The sequence below is a fragment of the Siphateles boraxobius genome, unplaced genomic scaffold, assembly GCF_051911475.1.
Source record: "Siphateles boraxobius isolate OS27281-9 unplaced genomic scaffold, OSU_SipBor_1 66, whole genome shotgun sequence".
Taxonomy (NCBI): domain Eukaryota; kingdom Metazoa; phylum Chordata; class Actinopteri; order Cypriniformes; family Leuciscidae; genus Siphateles; species Siphateles boraxobius.
The window spans coordinates 11,902,298-11,930,000 of NW_027509193.1; the positions used below are offsets into that span (position 1 = coordinate 11,902,298).

The 27,703-nt window shown below is 38.2% G+C and overlaps 1 protein-coding gene across 1 annotated transcript in view; it reads left to right on the forward strand.

Moving 5' to 3' along the window:
- The window catches only part of spop (speckle type BTB/POZ protein), a 96,520-nt gene that overhangs the window by 18,355 nt on the left and 50,462 nt on the right, over window positions 1-27,703 (forward strand). The window contains exon 2 of the mRNA XM_077212220.1: window positions 17,905-18,044. The gene's annotated coding sequence lies outside the window, so the exon portion shown is untranslated. The remainder of the gene's footprint in view (window positions 1-17,904; window positions 18,045-27,703) is intronic.

The following is a 27,703-nucleotide window of genomic DNA, read 5'->3' on the forward strand; positions in this document are numbered from 1 at the left end:
GAGAACCAATGAGGCCTGTTTTAGCACGTCACTCACGTTTGAGCTTCCGTGTTTCGGATATTTGATGCGCAGTTTTGTAGCAAATCACTCAAATCATTATTTACTGTTTATTTTAGTTTTTGCAGATTATCCAAGGTGTCATTGCCATAATCCGTTGGGTTGCATTTTGCTTCGGACTTACTTGACTGCCTGGGATTCTGAGGCTGTAAGCCTCATGCTTTTTAACCTTATCTCCAATTTTTTTTTCTTTTTGTTGCAATTATTCTTTTATCGTTGTACATAAAACAATTACAACATATCAGATAGATCAGTAGTCCCATATTCATAATTGTGACCACACACTCCGTTTACAATGTCTACTATTGTAACAGATGTTTAAAGGACAATTCCGGCCAAAAATGAACCTGGGGTAAATAACACATGGGTATCGAGTCGACCGTTCTCTGGGATGTGTTTTCATGATAATCGAATGTACCCAGTTTTAATGTTAGTTTTAGTTTAACCACAGATTAGCTTATAACTCTAGTGTATGGGGTATAGAATAAGTAAAAAATAATCGCTAGTTAATACCACTAACAAGGCTTAAAATAGCCCCACACTAACATGGTAGCATAAACGAGGGTCCCTACCTGCAAACCGAAGCATTGAGAACTTTGTAAGTGTACAGACAGTTTAATAAGAAGATACTTTATAAAGACAGTTACACTTCGCGTATACAAGCAGGAGACATCTTTGGAAAACGGTCTCGACCAGTCGAACCAAGAACGCCGTGCTACCTGAGGTGAACTGTGACTATCGACCAGGATGTAGCACGGCGTTCGTGGTTCGACTGGTCGAGATGGTTTTCCAAAGATGGCTCCTGCTTGTGTGTATATAAGGATTATTAGGAACACCATACTAATACTGTGTTTGACCCCCTTTCGCCTTCAGAACTGCCTTAATTCTACATGGCATTGATTCAACAAGGTGCTTAAAGAATTCTTTAGAAATGTTGGCCCATATTGATAGGATAGCATCTTGCAGTTGATGGAGATTTGTGGGGCGCACATCCGGGGCATGAAGCTCCCGTTCCACCACATCCCAAAGATGCTCTATTGGGTTGAGATCTGGTGACTGTGGGGGCCATTTTAGTACAGTGAACTCATTGTCATGTTCAAGAAACCAATTTGAAATGATTCAAGCTTTGTGACATGGTGCATTATCCTGCTGAAAGTAGCCATCAGAGGATGGGTACATGTGGCCATGAAGGGATGGACATGGTCAGAAACAATGCTCAGGTAGGCCGTGACATTTAAACGATTCCCAATTGACACTAAGGGGCCTAAAGTGTGCCAAGAAAATATCACCACCAGCCTAGACAGTGGTAAAAGGGCATGATATATCCGTGTTCTCATTCTGTTTGTACGCCAAATTTTGACTCTACCATCTGAATGTCTCAACAGAAATCGAGACTCATCAGACCAGGCAACATTTTTCCAGTCTTCAACTGTCCAATTTTGGTGTGCTCTTGCAAATTGTAGCCTCTTTTTCCAATTTGTAGTGGAAATGAGTGGTACCCGGTGTTTTGTTTTGCTGTTGTAGCCCATCCGCCTCAAGGTTGTGTGGGTTGTGGCTTCACAAATGCTTTGCTGCATACCTCGGTTGTAACGAGTGGTTATTTCAGTCAAAGTTGCTCTTCTATCAGCTTGAATCAGTCACCCCATTCTCCTCTGACCTCTAGCATCAACAAGGCATTTTCGCCCACAGGACTGCCGCATACTGGATGTTTTTCCCTTTTCACACCATTCTTTGTAAACCCTAGAAATGGTTGTGCGTGAAAATCCCAGTAACTGAGCAGATTGTGAAATACTCAGACCGGCCCGTCTGGCACCAACAACCATGCCACGCTCAAAATTGCTTAAATCACCTTTCTTTCCCATTCTGACATTCAGTTTGGAGTTCAGGAGATTGTCTTGACCAGGGCCACACCTCTAAATGCATTGAAGCAACTGCCATGTGATTAATTGATTAGATAATTGCATTAATGAGAAATTGAACAGGTGTTCCTAATAATCCTTTAGGTGAGTGTGTATATTTATGTGAATGTACAATTACTGTTGTGATTTGTTTTGAATTGCTCTGTAGTAGGCTTGCTGTGATAGTCTGTGTTGACTGTTACCAGTGTTTAGTCCTCCCCCACCCGTCGATTAGATTTTTTTTTAATAATAATAAAAATCATTTAGTTCAGTTAGAGAACTGAAACTACAATTCAAATCTGAACGTGCCTGCAGCGTGATCTTAACTTGAGTCGCAGCATAGATCAGCTGCAGGAGTCAGATTTCATTTATCATAAGAGTAAGGAGCTGATCAAGACGATGGTGGAAGATTTGGTTTCAAAGCGTAAAAGCCCATATTTGGCAATATTTTAGATTTAAACCCAATTAGGGCTGCATCAAAAATTAGATCGGTACGATTTGGCAAAGGCTGCGTTTTAGAATGTGCTGCTTGTCAGTGCAGCACGGCTCTGTGATCAGGTGTAAATGCTGCTCCATTTGAAAGCCAGAGGGTGCTCTCGTGCAGAAATATCCAAATATGCCCCGCAGAATTATTTAAAGCATGTCATTCCAGGAAACCCCTATGAGAATCATACTATCACTGTAGCTGAATAAACAGTTTGAAACAGTTTGATTAAACATGTCTAATAAACGCACGACTATGACAATATACGATTTATCTTATTTAATCCTTCTTAGTTCTTCAAGCCTTCTCAGGTATTCTTATGTTAATAAAGTATATTTATACTTAAATGCTAATTGACATAGTCTTTATCACTGTATAGAATACTATGAAATATGTTGTGTGCCTTATTCTGTGTAAGAGGTTAAATGCTTCTCATGTTTGGACAGATGATTGACGCGTTTTGCTTCTTCAAATGCTCGTTATAAGTGACTCAAACTCACAGTGCTGTCAGAGATAGAGCATCTTTTATTACTGATCACAGAGCCGTGCTTCACTGACAAGCTGCACATAAAAAAAAAATCTCAGCCTTTGCAATTTCATTATCGCAATAAGCCAAAATGGTTTTAAGCGTGATTTCATGTTAATGGCGATTAATTGTGCTGCCCTAAAACCTCGTTCTGCTCGCCACACAATGCTAATAGGGAACCTGCAAAGAGTTATTTGTATTTTTAGTTTTTTTTTTTTTTTCATTAAGAGTAATAATGAACCCACCATTCAAGCAATTGCCACCCCTGAATTAGCGCTTTAGAAGTAAAATGTCACACTTTGATTAACCGGTGGGAAAATTTCCTCAGTCACATCCCCCGTAGTGATTGATGCCCCCCCCCCCCTCTTTATTTTTTAAATATATTTGAGCCCCTGAGAAACCCCTCTGTATGTCCCTGTAGACATTGGATTGATTTGAAAAACTGTAATGTACTTGGTGTGCACCAAGCACTAGGGAAATACAAGTATCGGATCGAGATTCTGTCTGCAGATACTCAATATTCAATTACTCTGATCGTCACAAAAAAACCTGATCAGGATGTCCCAATAAAAAACGTATTCTCTCCAAGACTGAGTGACTCTATACAGCTGGTGCAAATTTGGGAATCATGAGGTGTATTTTTAAAGAGCTTGTCAACATTACTTCTGACTAAATCAAAACAAGGTTTAGGATGTTTAATGGTGTTTGTGATGATTGGAAATGCACCACTTGCTTTAAATTTCTGGTGGGTTTGAATATCACCCATGCTTGAGATGAGTGTATGTTTGTGTGCGTGCCAGTGGCTGAGAGCACATTCTTTCAGTCTCATCTGCTCATCAATGAGAGAGACCACTCAGAGTGGACATGTTTGCTCTCCTTCATCTCACTCTGTCTCTGTGCAGTCCATCCAAATGGGTGGCCTGGGTCTAGTCTCAGCAACATGTCTGCTGGTTTAGAGAGCTGCACTTCTGATCAAAGCCATGCGTGTCTCTGAGGGCTCTGATGCCATTCTCATCAGGTATGATGTCGAGATGCTTTATAGATCTGCTCAGAATACCTCCTGACAGCCACACACACACACTGATGCCACTGATAGCGCTTTGTATCACCATCTTCTTTGGAGCAGAATCAATTATCATTAATTAAGTTAGTGTCAAAGTCTTTATCACTCATTCAACCGAACAGTTTTATCTTCATTCATCTGCTTCTGACCCTCTTCAGATGTCAAAGAAAGGCCTCTCTTCTTCTGGTGACATCTTTGTTCTTTCTTTCAGTTCATTGTTTCGCCCTTTTTTCATCTCTCATCATCTGCAGAAAATGTGTTCTTTTATACATTGTCGTTTACGCAGAATGTAGACTGTTTGAGCATGTTAATAAAACAAATCAAATTTAAGAATAATTTTTTCAATTGTTGTGGGTAGAGTGGTGTAATTTTGACTAAACTATTTAATTATACTGAGTCTACCCTTCTTGCATTTTTATCCTTCAAATGTGCACAAGAATCAACAATCAAGAATGTGGTGCATCGTTTTGCTAAACTTTTATGCCTAAAATTATAATAAATATGGTAAACTACACTTAATGGTAAATGGGTCAGTGACAACTTTTATTTTATTTTTTAAATGCATAAAAAATGCAGTTTTTATTTATACAGTAGAGATCAAAATTAGAGAACAATTAAGAAACAGTTGATTATTTTCAGAAATATTGTTAATCTTCATTGCTTGAAGTTTGATGGAATATTAGCTGTGGATATACCATTGTTCTATTAGCATTTTTTACAAAATAACCAAGGTACTTCAACAAAAAATTATTTTGTGGAAAACACAGACATCAAAATTAGAGAACAATAACCATTGCAGCACAAAAGAAAGCATTACAACTAAAATTTGAGGCTTACAGCAGTCAAAATGTAGTAGGAAGTGTAGAGGCCCTTGCTTTGAATGACCTGAGCACATATATGGCCACAGGATATACTGTAGATTCACACACTGCTCTGGTGTGATCTTGGTCCACTCTTCTTCCAGTCTCTTCCACAGTTCGGTCACTGTAGTTGCTGGTCCACTCTTCTTCCAGTCTCTTCCACAGTTCGGTCACTGTAGTTGGTTTCTTACTGTACGTTAGTAAGAAACATTAGTTCTGAGAAAATGGAGGAGAAGCTAATCATCACCGTTGCTGGGTTTCCTATCATTCATGATATGACGTTGTTTGCATATAGATAACGGTCCTGGAGGGTGTCATGAACCCAAAATCTCAGAGTCTGACGTCTTCTCTGCAAATACAATACAGCAGCACCAAACACAACAACTTCGCAATATATCCATGATCCAGTGATACACGTTTGCGAATGAGCTCAACTTTTATTTAAAATATGTACGAACGCTCGTTTCAAGTGGGAATGCAATTCATTTGCTTATGGTACCGATTTGACCAATTGCACTAATGCAAATAATAATGCAAATAATAATAATAATAGCTAATTATTCTTTTTTCCCCCGATCAAATGTGACCAAAACGGTTATAAAAATGCTGTCATTATAAAAAGGTTTCTTCAATGTATTGCTTGTTTTTTCTGTTTATTACATTTAATGTTGTGATACTTCTCTTCTCCCTGCTACGTCAGAGCCAAACATTTGGGTCAGGTCTGCGTGTGTTTTTGTCACATTGTTTAAACCACTTGACTGAAGTATTAATGTTAGAGTCCTCTCAGCCTTGACGGCAAACATACTTCTGTTCTTTCTCTGTTGATGCAGCATCTAGTCAACAAATTAATTTACTTTATAATGATATGGCAATATACCTTAGTGTTATGTATTCATTCCGTTTAACTGTCGGTGTTTTAAATGCACGTCTGAAGTGTCAGCGCTCTCTGTGCTGCGTGTTCACTCCTTGCTGCACGCAGCCTCACGTGCTAACGTAAACAACTCAGCCAGTGATAGTTTGTTATTTGTCCTCTAGAGGCCGCTCTCGCTGTGTATAATGCCAACAGTCTCTTCTCAGCGCTCTCGTACTGTGTAATGACTCCGCACAGTTCTCAGCCACTCCAGCAACGGACGCAACCCGGAAAAACTATCGGTGTGGATTTTTACCGATAACGATAGTTACACCAATCAACTATCGGTGCCGATTAATCGGCAAAATTAATCGATCTCTACTACAGAGTGAGCTTTCAGTCCGAATTCTCTTAAACGACGAGACACTGTATGCCGAGACCGATCCTTACTGTGTTCAGCTCTGAACTGGCGAACAATTCCAGCTGCAGTGTTGAATCGATTCCGCATTGAAAGTCTCCTCATCGTCCTTTCCTCTCGTGCATTTGTCTTACGCGGACGGCCAGCCTTTTTGGGGGACTTGAATAAATGAGTGTCTTTGTAAAGCTTCAATATTCTTGAATTACAGATTTGGTTTGGAACGACCAATTTCTGTTCCAATAGCTCAAAGGGTCATTCCATTGGCCTTCATCTGTACAACCTAGTGTCGTAGGGTTTCAGTCACCTTAGAGCGGCTTGCCATGTTGCGAATTAGCACCAGGTGCCACATTATCACCGATAACTCTGAGGTATCTGAGGGGGCTTTCACACTGGCAGTTTAGTTCGGAACGGGGCACGGTTCGCATGAAAAATCACTAATGTGAACGCTGTCATGTGGACCCGGGTGCGCACTGGGGTACCGAACTCGAGACTACCTGGAGGAGGTGGTCTGAGTTCGGTTGCTCCCGAACCGTGCTGCGGTTCGCGTGTATGTGAAAGCAACACTGACTCGGGTGCATACTTGTTCAGGAAGTAAAGTATCCTGCGCATGCGTTTTAGCCGATTATGGTGTATTTTATTCACGCATAGTGCATGCAATCAGGGCATCAAATTAATGGAAATCCACTGTCTCCTCAAAAGAGTCAATTTGCAAGCAGCGGAAATACACCTTATCACGCACACACACACACACACACACACACACACACACACACACACACACACACACACACACACACACACACACACACACACACACACACACACACACACACACACACACACACACACACACAGTAAACCTGTGTTGTTTACTCCTCTATGAATAATAGGACCAAATTAATAAACAACACAATATATTGACCCGTGTCATGTTTTCTATCGTGCCGTGCACGTTTGCGATGACGTAAGATGCACGCAAATGCACAAGAGTTTGATAGAATCAAGTCGAGTGTGAAACCAGACCAACGCTGCGGTGGGCGCCGGGAACAATCGCGCCCGAGCTCGGACCGCAGCAAACGAGCCCAGTATAAAAGCCCCCTGAAAGAGTTCTCTAATTTTGACCTCTGTTTTTCTTTTTAATTGTCTCGTTTAAGTTTTATATACCATAGTTAAATATAACTTATGAAAAAAAACTGGGACTAAGCAGTGACTGTGAAATTAATTTTGATCTCTACTGTACCAAGAGTGTATTAAGCAGAAAATGTTGCTGCATAGCATAAGGATCATCATGGAAATTAACTGTTATATTTGCATGTAGAATGGGAACAGTACAACATAATCATTTTGGTTTTGAAGAGACACTTTTCATGTGGCCAAGTGTAAGTTAATTAGGTATATCCTATTGGAAAACAATTCAGTCGCCCCATGCGCATGTGCAAATAGTATCCCCCCCCCCTTAATGCTCCATGGAAGTTTTCTTCACACACACACACACACACACACACACACACACACACACACACACACACACACACACACACACACACACACACACACACACACACACACACCTGATCTATTACTGTCATTAGGCCACCAAAACTAGTGTATGCATATTTTTATGAGAGGTAGCACTGCACATAAAGTGGGGGTCTTCCAGCAGGTGGTCTGCCAATTATTTTATTCTCAAAATCATTGAGAACATTTAAATGTTAAAAATAAAATATCAAGTTAACTGCAGTCAAAGCTAAAGTTCAGCTGAATGATTCATAGTCCCTCCCACATTAAAATGCATGACATTTAAATTAAAATATTGCCTTTGTTGGATAGAATGTGTAAATATGAATGTGTAAATGAATGTGAATGTGTAAATTCAGAATGTATTTCTTCACTCCAGTCCACACAGATAGTATATAGACAGTTATGAAAGGCACTTTCAAAGGTGCAGATAAAAGCGTTCGAAAGGAGGAATGTGGTTGGCTAGTGAGAGGACTGGAAGGAAAGTGAAGCACTTTTGGCTGAGAGCGTCTGATCATGACTTGCCCTTGAATGTCTGCGGTTAAATTGTGAAGGGGAAGCATTTATCTTCTGTATACCTGTGTGAGCGTGTCTATCAGTCCTCCAGCTGACAGCAGCGCTCTTCATGTTGACACTTATTCTCTCTTATGATGTTTTTCCACACTACAGCTTCACTCTGAAGAACACACCTGTACCTCTCGTTGCCTAATGCTATGCTACCTTCAAATTGTTCTGTACAGTAGTCGTATTAGAGTGTGAAAAGAGTGATACAAAGCCGCATATCCTTCTCCTTCCTTTTTATTTTGGTTCTTGTTCTAAACTTAGCATGCAATGAATGGGGGATCTGCTACGTTTCTTCAATCCTTCCGAGTGAATGAACTGTACATGACATGACTCAGTGCTGTCCTCTTTAAAAAAGCAATTGTACTGCCAATGTGTCGAACTCATCCATCCACGTTTATCCGTTTTTGAGGTTACTTTGAAAGCTGTGCGAGCACGACTCTTGAAGATTAAAAGTTATTTGCTTGCTCTCAACAGCTTGCTATATGCACGAGATGTGGAGCAGAACGTGGAAAATGAAGAATACCCGGCCCTTTAGATGTTCCCTTTCAAAAGTCATAATTGTGATGTGATGGGTATTCAAGTAATCATATATATATATATATATATATATATATATATATATATATATAAATATAAATATAAATATATAAATATAAATATAATTGTATTTATTTCTGTTTTTACTTGACAAAGTAGCAAAGTAGTAGTTCTGTCATTACTCACCCTCATGTCGTTCCAAACCATTAAAGAGCATATTGCAGGTAAATAAAAGAAAAAAAGAAAAAAACTAAATTAAGATATAACCTTGTATAAAAATAGTTATATCACGTAACGTCAGTCTGGACGGATATTAATGAGCATGACATACGCCTGATCAAAGTTTATTGGTTTCTGTTATTGGTAAGTTCCAATGCTCCTAGATGACTTATAATAGTTTTGCTATTAAGTGATATACGATGGTAATAATTAGGGGTGTAACGATATTCGAACCGAACCGAAAATCCGCGATACAGAACACACGATTCGAATCGCGATACTCTCTTTGCGTACTGAATACACCCCGCCCCCTGCTACCCCGGCCCCGCCCAGCCCGGCTCAATGGACCTCATGCCTTATGTGTACAGTACACAACGAATTCAGTTTTGTAGCCTAACCACCATTAACACCAAATAACAAGCTCCGTGTTTTGTTACTTTCGATAATAAGCAAGGTGTAATCTTTCAAATTCTGTCTATTTGATCACGAAACTCAAACAATAAATGGCGTTTTGGCGCTCTTTGCTGTGGCGTGACAGATCGCTGTAGGCCTACTAAGCTCCTCATTTCAAGCGGCAGCGCGGCGCGCAGGTAAACGCGGTCATCTCTTCCTCAGTTAGAGAATGGACACCTGAAGGTATGTTGAAAGATGCAGTATACTTACTGAAGGCATCATAACTCGTGTAATCACTCAATCAGTGTTTCAGCAGCGGAAAGACGTCAATAAAACAGCATAGCTTGTCACTAGCATTATATTTACCTCAACAGGCAAGTGATTCAGTGTCCACAACTTTGGTTCCTATAAAATAACTCTTGCACTAAATAAATGCACCATATTAGCCTATATATTATATTTTACTTAACCTGTTAATGATATCTTGATTATTTAATGTATGTTTAAAATATCTTTCATGAAAATGACAACTGTGTAAAGTATTATATTTCAATAACAAATTAGAGTAAAAACACAAGTTAATGCAAAAACTGCCTTATGTTCAGTTTACATGTTTTCATACAATGTGTTGTGTGTTGATTATTATATCTAAAAAATAAATAGCATCTGAATTTAGGTTAAAAGTCTAGGCTACAACCTTTAATGTTATAGTAATGTGCGGCTCCCTATATAGTTTACAGATTTAGCAGATTTTTTTTTGAATCCTTGTGAAACGTTTAATTGTAATTGAATTAATTTAAAGACAAAGCCTATTTTTTCATTAAACCACTGTTTAAAAAAAAGAAAGAAGCAATTTTACCTTTCTAAACCAAACCGAATCGAACCGAACCGAGACGTCAAAACCGTGGGAAAACCGAACCGTCAATTTTGTGTATCGTTACACCCCTAGTAATAATCTGTATAGTATTGTGAGCACAGTGTATATCGTTAGCGAACGTCTATCTATAAGCTAACACTGGTCTCTAACCAAGACACCTGCCCTTTTCTCCACTGGTTCTCCTCACACCACAACTCAGTGTGTCTCCTCTGACCGTTGTTCTGGCTAACATTAATCCTGGCCTGTCCCTGCTCTCTTGGCAGCATAGCAGGCTCATAATTTTATGGCTGTGGTCCGTCATATAAGTATGAACAATTTCCTCTGCGTCCGAAATGTCATTGCGATCCATTGTCTTCCTGTTGTTTAAATCGACCGCTCATCCGCCCGGTACGTCACGCCCGTCACGCTCATTTTCAGATGCGGACGTAAAATTTTCTCACAGAAACGACTCCAGAAGCCAATGTAGCGTATGTATAAGTATATTTTAAAGAAAATTTATTTACTACATTATTTTTCTATACATTGACTGGTTGGGTCCTCTAACCTGCCATATGCACTTTAAGACCTTCACAAATGAAGATATCTTTGATGAAATCCAAGAGCTATCTGACCCCCTATGGACTGCAATGTCAACCACTCAAAGCCAAGAAAGGTAGTTAAGATGTCATTAATATAGTCCTGCGACTACAGTGGTTCAACCTTAATTTTATGATACGACAAGAGTACTTTTTGTGCGAAAAAACCAGAAATAATGACTTTTATTCAACAATTTCTTCTCTTCCGTATCAGTCTCCAACACCATTCATGTGAGCACCATGACACATGCGTGTGATGCTGACGCAGTAGCCGGCCAATACTGAGCCGGCATTCTAATGTAGAACCCGGAACCGATGTGTTTACAAAGTGAGCTGCGTCAGAGACTGATGAGCACTTTCCCTTTTAGAGAGCACAGAGTCATTTGCCGTGCGCATGTAAGATTAGGGCTGGGTAAATCGCAATAAGCTTTGTGCTTGGAATGTCTTTACCATCACTTTGATTTACTTTTAATCAATTTAATGCATCTTTACTAAATAAAAATAATTCTTTCAAAAATAAAATCTATCACCCTATACTTTTAAATGGTAGTGTATATTTTCTATAATGGATGTCAAACGGAATATTTAAAACTAATATAGATTTACAATATCGGCACAGCATTTGTCAGTTATCAGCTGTAACCTAAAAATAATTGCCAGACTAAATACAAATGAGTACTTTGGGGTTTGTGGTTCCATTTAAATTAGTATTTGAATGAGGTCACCCTTCTCATATAAATTTGATATTTTGTAATGGCTCCTTAAGGAATAATTGTGAACTCTGCTTATTCCTTTAATGGCCCACCCCTGATAACTGTTTTATAATTTATGGCCGTTATCAAAGGAAATCTGATGTCGATGCAGGATGTTTTAAAACCGTTCTTACATGTATTCCGTCACTTTCTTTTTTATGCTTCCATTTTTATTCAGCTCACTCTTTCACTTTGTTTCTCATCTTCTGTCTTTTCTACTTCTCTCTTTATCGCCGGTTCTCTGTCTCTCTATCTCTCCTAGCAGTAGATTGCCGTCCGGTGCTGAGTTGATCATCTGTCTCTATTTGTCTCTTTCACTCTCTCACTTCATCTCTCTCACTCTCATCTCTTGTGCTCACATTCATTATTTAACTACTGAAGCACCTTTTGGCGATTATTTAATTCAATTGTTGGGTCTAATATTGATTAAGCTGCATGTGATGTGTAAACCTGAATTGGCTTTTAACATTGATCTACTTTCAGTTTTTATATGCCTCCATGTTTGGAATGGTGTGTGTGTGTGTGTGTGTTTATGTATGTATGTGTGTGTATATGTATGTATGTGTGTATATATATATATATATATATATATATATATATATATATATATATATATATATATATATATATACACTTTTTTTTGACAATTAAGTGTTTGAGAGGATCTGTTTATGTGCACTTTGTGAAAAGGACATCTGGAAACTATTCTTTACCTCCATCTATCCATCATCAGATGAAGGGACTTGTTTCTTTTTTCATCTCTTTGCAATAAAGGCGTGAAAATCAATAGTATTGTGATTCTTTTGCTGTGCTGAATAGATGCTCTCAGGCTGAGTATCAATTTTAATTATTATTGCGCTTGTCAAGGAATTGACTTTCTAAAGCTCATTAGATGGCATAATAACTTTCTTCTTCAATTAGAGCGCAGAGGTGAAAATCCTGTGAAGCGTATTACAGCTGTACTTCTGCCTTACAGGTTTGAAATGCCTTCTCTGCTTCTTCCCATCGAATGTGTTCACTGTGTTATGGGAAGGACAACTGACCGTTTTATGGGATCTTATTTGAAAGTCATAGTTGCCCCCAAAAACCAAAAATGTCACCATTTTTACTCACCCTCATGTTATTCCAAACCCATATTACTTTATATCTTTCATGAAGAATAAAATGAGAAAGACTTGGAAATCAACACACAAGTTATTTTTTTGTGCTCCATCTTTTCCATTCACATTTATTTATATAGAAAAGAACGGAGTGAACATTCTTCAAAACTTTAATTTTTTTTTTGATCCACAGAAGAAAGTCATACAGGTTTGGAATGACAATTGTTTGCAATTTTCATATATAGGTGAACTATCAATGAAAGGAATAATTTCATTTTGAAACCGATTAAATTAATATATATTGTGATGGAAAGGCTGTCTCCCTTTATTGTCACCACCTCGCCCTTTTTAATCATCGGCCCCTTCTCCAGGTTCCCAACAGGAGTGGGAGAGAGAGAGAGAGAGAGAGAGAGAGAGAGAGAGGTAGGGCGCAGTAACAACCAGGACTTGGCGGCACTTGATGAGGCACACCTGCATCGAATGGAGCCCCGTATCCGCCGCTGTTAAATGCAGAGCGTGCATGTCCTCGACAGACCGGTGTCTTCCCAGGTGCATGCACACTGGTGTCCTTGTGGATCCAGGAAGGGGATTCCTGCACCGCCATATGGGCCGGGTCGCCGGACCCGTGGTCTGGATGGGAAGCACATGTTTGGGTCGACGGGCTAGGAACTCTGGGCCGCCATTCCCACTCATGCGTCACAACCTCAGGGAAGATGAGCTGTTGAGGAGAAGCCATCGCGCCTCGCTAGGGCTGGGCGATATGGCCAAAAAAAAATCATATCTCTGTTTTTTTAGGTTGAATGGCTATGTACGGTATACTGTACATCTCAGTATTTCTTACGTTTTTCTATTTGGATAAAAAAATCTGTATTTAATTTAAAACATGTTATTTCACATCCTGCCAAATGATGTCCTACATACACTCACCTAAAGGATTATTAGGAACACCATACTAATACTGTGTTTGACCCCCTTTCGCCTTCAGAACTGCCTTAATTCTACGTGGCATTGATTCAACAAAGTGCTGAAAGCATTCTTTAGAAATGTTGGCCCATATTGATAGGATAGCATCTTGCAGTTGATGGAGATTAGTGGGATGCACATCCAGGGCACGAAGTTCCCGTTCCACCACATCCCAAAGATGCTCTAATGGGTTGAGATCTGGTGACTGGGGGGCATTTTAGTACAGTGAACTCATTGTCATGTTCAAGAAACCAATTTGAAATGATTCGAGCTTTGTGACATGGTGCATTATCCTGCTGGAAGTAGCCATCAGAGGATGGGTACATGATGGCCATAAAGGGATGGACATGGTCAGAAACAATGCTCAGGTAGGCCGTGGCATTTAAACGATGCCCAATTGGCACTAAAGGGCCTAAAGTGTGCCAAGAAAACATCCCCCACACCATTACACCATCATCACAGCCTGCACAGCCTGCACAAGGCATTATGGACCCATGTTTTCATTCTGTTTACGCCAAATTCTGACTCTACTATCTGAATGTCTCAACAGAAATCGAGACTCAACAGACCAGGCAACATTTTTCCTGTCTTCAACTGTCCAATTTTGGTGTGCTCTTGCAAATTGCAGCCTCTTTTTCCTATTTGTAGTGGAGATGAGTGGTACCCGGTGGGGTCTTATGCTGTTGTAGCCCATCCGCCTCAAGGTTGTGTGGGTTGTGGCTTCACAAATGCTTTGCTGCATACCTCGGTTGTAACGAGTGGTTATTTCAGTCAAAGTTGCTCTTCTATCAGCTTGAATCAGCGGCCCATTCTCCTCTGACCTCTAGCATCAACAAGGCATTTTCGCCCACAGGACTGCCGCATACTGGATGTTTTTCCCTTTTCACACCATTCTTTGTAAACCCTAGAAATGGTTGTGCATGAAAATCCCAGTAACTGAGCAGATTGTGAAATACTCAGACTGGCCCGTCTGGCACCAACAACCATGCCACGCTCAAAATTGCTTAAATCACCTTTCTTTCCCATTCTGATATTCAGTTTGTAGTTCAGGAGATTGTCTTGACCAGGACCACACCCCTAAATGCATTGAAGCAACTGCCATGTGATTGGTTGATTAGATAATTGCATTAAATGAGAAATTGAACAGGTGTTCCTAATAATCCTTTAGACATGTGCCGGTATTCGGTAATGCGATAAATCGCGGTAATGAATATGCACGATATTGTTATCGCGGGGACTTCGAAATACCGTGAAAAATAATAGATCCAAATTTAGATTTTTAGAACGCGCATCAGCTTATTTTCCATCAACCGCTTAAAAAAACTGCGTATATGCTGCGCAAAACACGTGCGCACTTTGATGTAAACAATCCCCACATCACATGTATAAGCACTGTGTGAATGCAGTGTGCACTCTAGTCTAATGTAAACAATCCTCACATGGAAAAGAAGCACGGCGGAAGGAGGAACGCTGCCGACTATTTATCCTCACGACTATTTATCCAACTCTCACGAATTCAGCAGCTTGAGACTCACGCAATTGACACTTTCACACGGTCTCGCGCCACACATCCATTTTCTCACGCAGAGAAAAATCACGGAGCAAAGAGGACACTGACACCGACAGACTAGACAGAGCAGGTTACTTTTGATATGAAAAAAATATCAGCTCTCAGGTTTTATAACGAAATTCAGACAATAAATACTGTTTTGGTGCTTGTAAATGACGTGACAGATCGCGCGCCTCAGTTCAAGTAAACAGATCATCTGTTACTTTTTATTAAAGATACAGTACAACCCACCGAAAGGTATACGTACTTTCGATCAATCAGTGTTTTTCAACCACGGAAAGAGGTCAATAACACTGCAGGAGAACAATTATGTCACAGAACGTTACATTTACCTCAGGAAAGCCATTTAATGTTAGTTGACTATAAGAAAATAGCTATAGAGAGGAGTATTTTGCTAAATATGTGCACTATATTACATATTTTAATATATGTTTACTTGTCATTATATAATTGTTATTATAATGAAAATTACGGCATATTACATTTTTATATTTATATTATTATTATATTTATATTGTATGCATTATATTTAATTTCTCTCTGTATGTTTACAGCATTATGTGAGATATATTTTTTCTTGAGAAAAAATTAAATGCAGGCTATCTACTGTAGCCTACCTAATATTTATCCAAATGAGTCAATATTGAATCAAGATTGAAATTAAATCCAAGAATTTAATTGAAATCATGAAAATTGTGTTAAGCAATAATACAAACAGTAGCCTCAGTAACTGTACCATGTAAACATTATAACATGTTGTCCCTAAAAAATAAAATTAATGTTTTGACAATCACAAATACACATTGTGATGCAAGTTTTTTTTAGATACCCCCAATCCGTCTGTTTCTCTTGTGCAATTAAAATATCGTGATAATACCGCATACCGTGATAAAAGCTCAATCAATTAATCGCAGCATGAAAATTTGATACCGGCACATGCCTAGGTGAGTGTATAATGTTCATTCTAACATTGTAACATTACAATCTAAAGAAAAAAATGTTATTTTTAAATTCACTAAGCTGAAATTTAAAACAAAAAACAAAAGCACAGATTAATATTAGCCTATTATTACCCCATTATAATAGTCACTTTCACAAAAATACACTTGTAGGTTTAAAATTCTACATGGCAAATTTATTGTCCAACAACAAATATTTTTGCAATATACATTTTAGTAAGGATTATTGCACTCCATCTGTTTGGTGTGCATCCGTGCGACATCGCACGTTCATGGAAGTCTGTGAATTTTAGCGGAGATATCGCTTGCAGTACGCGCATCCTCTCCTGACAGCAAAATGGATATAATCGCATGAATTTCTAACGTTTACAGAATACAGATGTAGAATAAACCTTTGAAATGTAAGTTATGCACTGAGGAAAGCACCGTATCTCAAACGGATTATACAGTGCAAGTGTCTGTCAGCACACATGTATCTCGGAGCATCTGACAGGGCAAGCCACTTAAAACTATAGGCCCTACGTGTTAACTATATCTCGTCAGTTATTTTGAAGCCCTTATTATAAAGCATGGTTCATGTTTTGGATAATGCAGCCGCTCACTGCGTCCTCTGCTATTCTTCAGATGCGCTTGCAAAGTAATATCAATAAATGGAATTGCCTTATTCCATATAGTTGATTAAAAAAAAAAAACCGATATATCGTACAACTCAATATATCGCTCAGCCCTACCCCTCACCCCCTTACCTGGACCACTCCTGCTACAGTTGATGCTCTGCTCCAATGCGTTGGAGTTCAATGACATGAGTCATCTGAAAGAGGCTTAATTCAGTCATCAGTGAGGGCGTCATGTGACCAATAATCTCTCACTTTACACCTACACCTGCTGTACTAGACCGGACACACACACATTCTTCTAGTTGACGGAATAGTGAATCCAGCCCTCAGTACCGCCGTGAGCAGTTTTTTAGATGATAATGGCGTTAAGCTGAGGAGATTTGGGCTTCCCTGGGAGTGTAGAGCAGTTAGAGCCCAGATTGTGTTTGAAGTCATGTCTAGGGGATGATGGGATTGATTTCTGAACTGGTCTGAGTCCTTCAGGGCTTCAGACTGATCAACTCCCCTTGAGCGGTTCCTCCTCCTTAAATACCTGACTGTCCAGCGCTTTGAAAAAATTTTTTTTAGCATTGCTGTGGGCTGATTTCATGATGGAGAAAAACATGTAAACAGTTTTTGCTCAGTCAAGAAGGTTATTATTATAGTTTGAATTTTGATTTAGTTATATAATATTACTTTTACAGTTAAGTGAACTGCAGCTGTTTTTGCAGACTTTAATTTATGAATAATCTTGTCTTTTGGTTTGAGTCCAAGTTAAACATAAAGTGTATGTCATACACATACAGTGCTTGCTTAATTATTTATATATATGTAGATAGATAGATAGATAGATAGATAGATAGATAGAGAGATAGATGTATATGTATGTGTGTGTATGTAACATAACCATGCTATGAAATTATGCTTTTTATATATTTATCAATATTTTAAATATATTCTATCAACTTATTTGTAACGGCATATAAGAGCATTATATTTGTTATGTTTGATTTAAGAAATTTTAAAATTGTGTGGTTTCAGTTTTGTTATAGTTCCATTTAGCTGTACTCTCGTTCTGTGACATTTTTCTGACTTCTCAGCATTGTCTTCTGCCTCTTTTCTCAGATCTCTTTCTGGACACATAATTTTACAGTAAATCAAACGCATAGAGACACGCCGCAGAATCCGCGAGGCTGAGAACTTCTGACAGAGAGAGTGAGAAACGGCTGCCACGTGATGCCACATCTCTGCCTCGTCACCAATAGGTAAGAAACATCTGTGTGGTGGGTAAAAGGCATGGCATCCTTATTGAACTTGATGAATTTGAAAAACAAGATCAACTTTTATGTGGCTGCTTTGTCCTTTTTGTATAATGCACATGTATTTTGTTTTGTGTGAAGCTTTGATTCAGCTCAGGGTCACTTACACTATAAGCTACATGACGCACGACGGGAGTGATTCAAATAGGGGAAATCGAGTGGTTTAGGGAAGAACAAGAAGAGACAAATAAAATGTGTATTTAAAATGGGAAAAAATGGACACCTACACCTGCTGGACAAAAAAATGGACACTTAAGAGATTTTGCAGAGATGTGAAGTGGAGGCAGAAAGAGAAAAGGAGATGAACCGAAGTGAAAAGGTGAAGGCTTGGTGCTGAATGATGCAGATTTGAGCATCTTGATGACAATGGGGCAATGAAAGTGACATTTTTACAGCTAATAATGGACCGCGGAGTGCCTAAAAAAAACGCTGCGGGGAAATGGAGGGAAAAATCTTGAATAACACATGAGAAGTTCTGGGAAGGAAATAATGTGTTTTAAATCTGTTTTCTGTCAGACCACGTACCCATATCCAAGAGGTGAAGGACTCTCATTGAGCGCACAGACAGCCTCATCTGCTAACTTAAAACACACCAACACACATCTCTCTCTCTCTCTCTCTCTCTCTCTCAGGTGCGTGTAGTACGGATGACCCTGTGGTGATCACAGGCTTTAGTGCATTACTACTGACAGGATAATTAGCTGTTCATGACCTCGTGTCTGTTTTTATCCCCGTCTCTGTTCTCTACATACCCTATGGCTCTTTTATCTCTTAAGAGAGGTACACTGTCTCTGTCTTTCTCTCCCTCTTTGTAGTTGATGACTCTTCAGGTTTTTGTACATGTGTGAATTGGTGGTATCGAGCTAATCCAGATTATATTAACCTTTCTTTGCTAATCTGTTTCTTTGTTAATCTGAATCTTAGCAAACAAACTGTATATTATTCCTTTCTCTTTATATTAGCCCTACCCCTAAATCTACCCATCACAGAAAACAAGCTGCAATTTTTACATTTAAAAAAAAAAACTCATTCTGTATAATTTCTAAGCTTCTTTCCTCATGGGGACCTCAATTTAGGTCCCCACAGTGACACGAGTCCCCATGAGTCATTGTGCAGTCAGGTTGAATTCCCCACCGGGATAGAAAAACGTGTGTTTGCACGCGCACACACACAAGAATGTTAGTCTGACCCACAGTGATTTAAGTGTTGATTTATTCATATATAAACTATCTACTATCTGTTATTGTTCATTTGTAGTTTTTTTTTCAGATTATTGTGTTTTAGAAATAAAACCAATTGAGAAAGTTTGTATTATTATTATTAATTTTTTTTTTATTACCGTTTTCCACCCTCTCTCTAATATTTAGTGTTAAACACTTTTTGTTGTTGTACCTTTGAAAACTTCAGCATTTACACCTAATGTTAGAAAGTTTAGGGTTCATAAGATTTTTTTTAGAAAAATATTTTTGAAAGTCTCTTATGTTCTTAAGGCTGCATTTATTTGATCAGAAATACAGTAGAAGTAGTAATACTGTGAAATTTGATTACAATATACAAAAACTTTCAGAATCATTACTCCAGTCTTCAGTGGCACATGATACTTCAGAAATCATTCTATTAATATTAGGTGGTCAAGAAACATTTCTTATCAGTTTAATAAAACGTTGTAATGCTTAATATTTTTTATGGAAACCATGATGCAGTATTCTTAATTAAAGGCCTGGTCACACCAGTAACTATAAAGATAAGTATAAAGATAACTACTGTACATTAGCGTCCAGTGGATGATATCTGTGTTTATTCCAAGTGCGTGCTTGTCTGTCACTTTAAATGACAGCTCGAGCTCGTTACAACAGGATGGATTCTGAATGGCTGTCAATGTTTTTATCATTCATCAGCTGAATAAAATCGCTCCGAAAGTGATTACAACTATATCGTTTCTCTGTGCCGTTATCATTAGAGTTGTGGTGTGAACTCTCCTATTCTTCAATATTGAGAGTGACTTTTAGAACTATATATTTTTAGTAATCTTTATAGTTATCATTCTTAGTGTGATTAAGGATGATTAAAAAGTTTAAAAGAATAATATTAAACAAATATTTAACTTATGTCATACAAATGTCTTTACTGTCACTTTGATCAATTGAATGCATCCTTGCTAAAAATAATAAAAAAATAAATAAAAAACAGAACTATTGATGCCAAACTTTTGAGTGGTAATGTAAAATATATTTTTATAGATTTTTTAAAAATAGACATTTTAATGATTGGCTGATCTGTGCATGTGTTTAGTTGAACAATTAACAATTTTACAGTGGACTGTGCTAACCAGTGTGACACGGCAACGGTTGAAACCCATATAGCTGTCAACATTTTCTGTAATTTTGTCACGGACACGGCAGTATGGGATTTGTTTTTGGGGTTCATGATTCAAACGTTCTCCCCGGTGGACAGTGGAAACCCTGAGTGTGGAAAGTCAGTTTGTTTGCAGTGACAGAAAGCCTCTATTAAAGATCCATTTGCACGTTACGTTACAGCACTCAACCTAATTTAGACAGTGACTTCCTCCCATTTATTTAAGAGGTGTAAACACATGCAGTGTAAAATCCTCCCGGTTTCAGATTTTGCCTGATACAAAGGCTGTTGAGAGGAGAAAGTCTCACGCTTCATCTCTTACAGTGCCTCACATTCTGCTTTTTATTTTTATAAATTACCAGTTCGCCAGCTTATTTAATTCTTCGAATTTTATTCTCTTTCACGTTCTGGTGTGCGTACATAGGCACTAGATGTAGAATATTCAGTGGGATGTGTCTGCATCAGGTAATTGGATGGCGTAGTGTCACTGGGGCTCAGTTTAAAGCCACATGCAGATTCCGCAACGCCACAATCCTACACACTTTGTCACACAAACTCATACATTTAATCAGTAGGGGTGAAACGATTCGCATACGAAAGAAACAGCATATGGTTTGCCACCCACAGTTCGGCACGTGTTTGAACCACGGCTCATCTAGTTTCAGAGAATATAAATACATTTATATGAGGTTTTCGTCAATTTTGAAAGGTAATTATGGTATTAAGCATACACCTAGCAAGAAAAAGAAACTACAAAACATGTCAAATTGACTTGACATACAAAGATGTGAATACATATTAGTGTACTTTATATAACATGTCTGTGGCCGAATGCGCGCCCTGTCTCACTCGGACTCGCATAGTAGCATTGGTCTGGGAAAAAAACCTCTTTGAAGTTCTCACAAATATGCTTGTTCACAATTCGTCCTGCAATTACCAAATTTCTTATTGCAGATTATTATTGATTTGCTTTACTTCACCTGAACAAAACCTTAAAGATGGTAAACAAGTCCTATAGATGCAAATGATTTTCAAGCAGAATAGTTTCTGTGCTTGTATTGGATAGATCTCTTGTTTCGAAACATCTCTCTGATGCTTAAAGGAGACGTTCACTTTAAAATGAAAATAGCCCCTGATTTACCCACCCTTAAGCCATCCTAAGTGTATATGACTTTCTTCTTTCAGACGAATACAATCGGAGTTATATTAATAAAAACCCTGACGATTCCGAGCTTTATAATGGCAGTGAATTGCAACCATTGCAACCATCTGATTGAAGCTCAGAAAGTGCATCCATTCATTATAAAAGTGCTCCACACGGCTCTGGGGGGTTAATAAAGCGTCAGGGTGTATTAATATAAACTTTTGAGGAATAAATAAAAAATTTTTTAAAACATACTTTTTTTGACCCACTAAAATAAAACGGCTCAAAATATTAATTTAAGGGTAACAGATTGCATTCGTTCTAATTTTTTTGTTGTCACATTCAGTTTGTTTTTATTTAAATTTTGAATATTTTTATAAGGGTAATGCGTATGCTGCAGAATATGGGTTAATGCTTGTTAACATAGTAAATTCAGATTGATATCCTAGTGATAGAAATCAATTGTTGTATTGGCCTCAAATTAGTGCACACCCTTATAATGGCGTGGCAATATTTACTGAACACGGAACCGTGGTAAAAGCAACCGCAAGGAAGTTAAATCATTACACTCCTAATACTCTGTTAAACTCTTTTATTCACGCCCTTTCTTGTGCTGGATCCTGATCACCATTCACAGGGCCATTGGCTAAAGCAGTCAGTAATAGCACTGACACATGTCCTGTGGAGGAAGAGTGCAGTTAACCCTCTCATTTCTCCATGGTAGCCCATTGTCTTTAACGGCTGCATTTCTGCTGTTGCTTAGACGGCATGAAAAGTTAACAGAAGACTTGATCTTAATTGGCACTTTGGTGTGTTTGTGTGCGAACGAACGAGCATGCACACCCGTTTAGGGAGCCAGTTCAGTGATGTTAACTTTTAAAGGGTGGGCGTTATGTCTAACTGGGTGTTTTCATTAACTTTGTTATGGTGGATGCTGGCCACTGTGGGACGAATAAAGGTTTATCTTATCTTATCTTATCTTGTCTTTTTGGGATCAGCTTATTTCTGTGACTTTGATCTCTGCTGGACTCCAGGATGGACACTGTCACCCAATATGGTTTGTGTTAACTTTGCGATGAGGTCACAGGGGAGAGGGGTGCTGGGAGATTCGGCTAGGCGTAATAATCAAAGATCCCTTTGTGCTTTCACTATCTCTGTTCTTTAGCCATCTTCATGATTAGTTGTCTGGATATCTGCACTCCCTACTCCCCATGTTTTGTTTTTAAGTGAAATATGACTAATGGTGCTGTGGTAGTTGCTGGCAATTAATTTTCTTACAAATAATAGTAATTAATGACTTATTTGATTAAGTCTCATTTATTCAGCTTTTAAGTGAAATCTATGATTTCCTTAATGGCTTTGTAACTACATACTACAAAGGGTTGAATGTTATGAGTGACAATGACAAAATATTATTATTAATTTTACATTTGTAATTCTATCTTCCTGTTAAGTAAAATTCAATTAAGTTGAGTGAAAAAGTTAAACCAGAGTTCTTTACATTCACTGTTATTTTTATATTGGCTTATTTTGATTGCAGTATGCTATCTAAAATCAAGCAAACATACATGTATGCCTTTTTGCTGCGTTTACATGGACTCTAATAATCCGATTGTAACCGGACTACTAACACAGTCGAAATAAAAAAGTCACATGTAACCATAGCAATCAGAATCAATTGGCCAAATCTGATTACAATTTCAATCGGATTGTAAGTTGCGCTTTAAACCTTTTGTAATGGAATCTAGAGGACATGTAAACACTTGATCAGATTGAAAACCGAAACTGGAAAGTACTGTGCACGTGCAATGACAAATAAATGGTGTAATGACGTAGGAATGAGCTGTTGTTCAATGAAGTGTCATGAGACTGTCATGTCATTTTAAAATTCTCCTTCCACTGATCGTCTGTTAAGTAGAGTGGCCTGCTCCACTTCCTTGTTTCCACCAGTCCTGTTTTGCATTCTTATCCACAGACGCTTTGTTTTGGGTGTGGGAATGGCCGTTTTTACGGCTTGATTAATATAAGCAGCACGGCACAACAGTTCATGTGCTTGTCGTGTCCTAATTAGGACCCGAAATCAAAGAAAAGAATCAATTTAGGAGAGTAGTATGCGCAAACAGAGGGGTCTGATTTAAAGCTTGTGAAATATAAGCGCACCCATCAACCCGTCACTTTATTTAGCTTTCATGTCAACTACGTTCGGATTCATCTCTTAATATAAATTAATTACGATTGAAACAAATGGTGTCCATGTTAACATAGCTATTGATGTGTTCCAGTTCACAAATGAGGAGTCTGGTTTATATAAATATCCAATTTAAATTGACTTATTCAATCTTAATATGAACTGCCTCAGTGTTACACAAATACATTTAAATTAGCAGGTTTAAGGATATTTAGGGCTCTGTGCCAGGCTTGTTTAGCTTTTTATCATGTGTGGAAATGTGTCCCCCTTCTCACTTAATTTTTTTTTGCCAACTTCTAGTTATGTTTCAGAGTACGCTTATGAGGGAAAAGTTGTTTTTTCCTTTCAGCTCTTGAGTCTCACCAGAAGAACAGTAAGACAGAGAGACAAAGGGCTTTCACACATGGCTCAAGCTCGGCTGGTGAGGGGTGTTAGGATGTGTGGAAGGAAAGAAGGAATTATCAACAGTGATGAGACACAACTGTAAGGACAGCCAAAGAAATTAGCAGCTACTGAGCGGCTTTGTGTTTGGCACGTTACGTGAGTGAAGGCTTCTTCTAATTATAATGCTTTTATGCTTCTAAAGAACACCTTTGAAATCTATTGAAGGGGGATAATTGAGCCTGGAAATGTGTTACCTGGCAAAGTCAGGTTGAAGGTCATTACTGAAAATATAAAAGACCTGATGATCCATTTGAGAGTGCATTCTTTGTTCCTAATGTAAAAATGTTGTTTTAACTCTGCTGAAGTGCTTCAAACACCAAATTCAGCATGAACAACAAATTAGAAAAGGACCTGAGGGTGAGCCTTGGGGAACTTCTGACAATTTGAAGGGATTTTAGTGGGCATTGCTTCCTCAAAGCTGATTGGAAAATCCATAAAAAAAGTTCCTTTCTAAATTGCATTTAAAGCTCATCTATTGAATCTGCCTTGTAGTTTCTTGTTTCATGTTATTTTTTTCTTGTGCTTTCAAGCAGTAGTCCACAGTATTTTATTCAAAGAGAGAATATTTTGTATAATTGTTTTGGATGATTTTTGGAACTGTGCAGATGCAGAACCATAAAAGGCACTTCTGCCCTGCTATTGTTTTCAGTCATGTTTGGATTGTATTTGGGGCAGAGCTGCACGATTCTAGATAAACTGAGAATCATTTTTTGTTTATAATAGATCACAATTCTCCCACGATTTTGAATAGACAACTAAACAAAATAACATTAACAAACATAGTACTTTTTGATACTGTTATAACATGGCAGAAATTTACTAGATGTTCTGACAAAATGTTAATTGCTGCAATCTATTTAAAATTATGTGATTAATTTTAATTAGTCTAATGTATTATTATTATTTTAAATAGGTTTGAATGAATGATTTAATGACTCACTCATAAAGACTTCACTTGTTTTGAACAATTTTTAACATTGTCTTGAATGAACGATATTATGACAAATAAATTTAAGTCACTTGTCGCCACCTATTGGTGTAATGATGCAATTTACATAATATTTATTTAAAGGGGTGTTTGATTGCGATTTCACTTTTGTAATGCCTACAAAAACGACTCGAATGGGACTACAACAAGATACTCCTGGGTTTTATACGTAACTAACCCATAATCAACCCTCCCTCCGGAATATTCAAAAAAGGGGGCATGGCCATATTTGTGCTGCTTTGTCGAAGAGGAAGAGTTATAGTGGAGAGCAGTAGCCATGCCGTCGGAAGTGTGTTATTTTCACCCAGCTGTCAGGTCTTCTGTGTTCGGGCTTCCTACGGACGCTGTAGTTCGTCAACAATGGCTACAATTTATGTTTGATTATGTTCCTGAAAATTACAATCGTAATTTAGCTCTCTGTGCTGCGCATTTTACGGAAGACAGCTTCCAGAATCTCCACAAATTCAACAACAAACTGTTACTAAAGCATGAAGCAGTTCCAACTTTAAAACCAGAGGCAGCAGTTGTTGGGCCACAACCTGTAAGTAAGACTTAATAATTTTAAATGTATTTGCATGTATAATTTCAGACATAATGTTTTAGTTTTATCAAGGACATAAACAAATGCCAGCGCTGGCTTTAGTAGCCACTTAGTTATGCTATTTCGTGTGTCTATGACAAACGCGTACAAACATTTTGCACCTGAATTTGTAATTATGTACTAATTTTGTAAATGTATTTTCCATGTATACTTTATGACGTAATTTTTCGATTTGATCAAGAATGTAAACCAATGCCAACACTGTTTGTTTATAGTAGCCAGTTAGTTCGATGCTATTTTGTGTGTGTAAGACAAACATGTACCTAAAGAGAACGATACACTGAGTAAACTAAGTTTTGTGAATAGATAAACGGTTGTTCATTATATCGATAAAACAATAACTTTAAAAAACGGTATCACTCTGTCATTTATTCAGTTATATTAAATGTTTAATCAGGAGAAAACCGTATCTCTAAAGCTATAAGCAGCAGTAGCATTTTCAAGTAACCGCGTATCGAAATTCTTATATAATAATACAGAATAGAATAGAAAAATAATAATAATAATAAAATATACCATTCAGAAACGTTTTGTAAGAGCCGTGGGGAGGTTCTGCTTGACTCTCTTCAGTGCCTCTTTCTGGGTCTGATTCTGGCTCAAACTGATACGGCAGTAGGCTATTGACACTATTTACATTTGACCGGAGCACATGCAGCTTTCGCCCGTAAAGGAAATGGGCGTGAAGTTTCCGCACTACGTGCGCTACACAGTTTAGCCAATTACAACACACCGGCCCAACTAACCAATCTGAGCCCATTGCCTGTTTCTGAGGGAGTGGTTTCATAGAATCAGGAAGTCAACCGGTCGTTCAAATGACAGAGGACAAAGCACCTTACAATAAAGGTGAAATTTATGAAAAATAAGGCTTTTTTTAAAAAAAAAAAACACACACTTAGACATGTTATATTGCACCCCATAAACACAATCATGCAAAGAAAAAAAGCAGTAAACCACCCCTTTAATATTTCAAGTTCCTTTCAAAAGTTGACTTTTGTGTCTCTATCATAGACGTCAGGGTTTATATCCGTGATACTTCTGTGATAATTTGAATTATTATAAAACAGAAATAATGATACTATCTGGTCGAATAGACTTGAAGATGTGAAGATGTTTCATACCTTTTCATGACAACCGCTCTGACTCTGGGTCAGTGCCAACACAGATTTGAATATTCTGCTGTGATTTTACAAAGGTTTAATAGACAAAGCCGAATTGTTGTCCTTAAGGAATATGAACGTGTGGGTTTTTGAATCGAGATCGGAATTAATCACACAGCTCTAATTTGGGGCATAGGCAAGATAATATTATTGTTGTTATTAATTTGTTTTATTTAAAGGACAATTCCGTGCAAAAATGAACCTGGGGTAAATAACGCATGGGTACCGAGTCGACCGTTCTCTGAGATGTGTTTTCATGATAATCGAATGTACCCAGTTTTAACGTTAGTTTTAGTTTAACCACAGATTAGCTTATAACTCTAGTGTATGGGCCATAGAATAAGTAAAAATAAAAATCGCTAGTTAATACCTCTAACAATGCTCAGAATAGCCCCACACTAACACGGTAGCATAAACGAGGGTCCCTAATGCAAACGGAAGCATTGAGAACGTTGTAAGTGTACAGACAGTTTAATAAGAAGATACTTTATAAAGACAGTACAGTTCGCATTTGTAGGCAGGAGCCATCTTTGGAAAACAGTCTCGACCAGTCGAACCTCGAACGCCGTGCTACGTGAGCTGAACTGTGACTACCGACCAGCACGTAGCACAGCATTCGTGGTAAAACTGGGTACATTCGATTATCATGAAAACACATCCCAGAGAACGGTCGGTACCCATGTGTTGTTTAGCCCTAGGTTCATTTTTGGCCGGAATTGTCTTTTGAC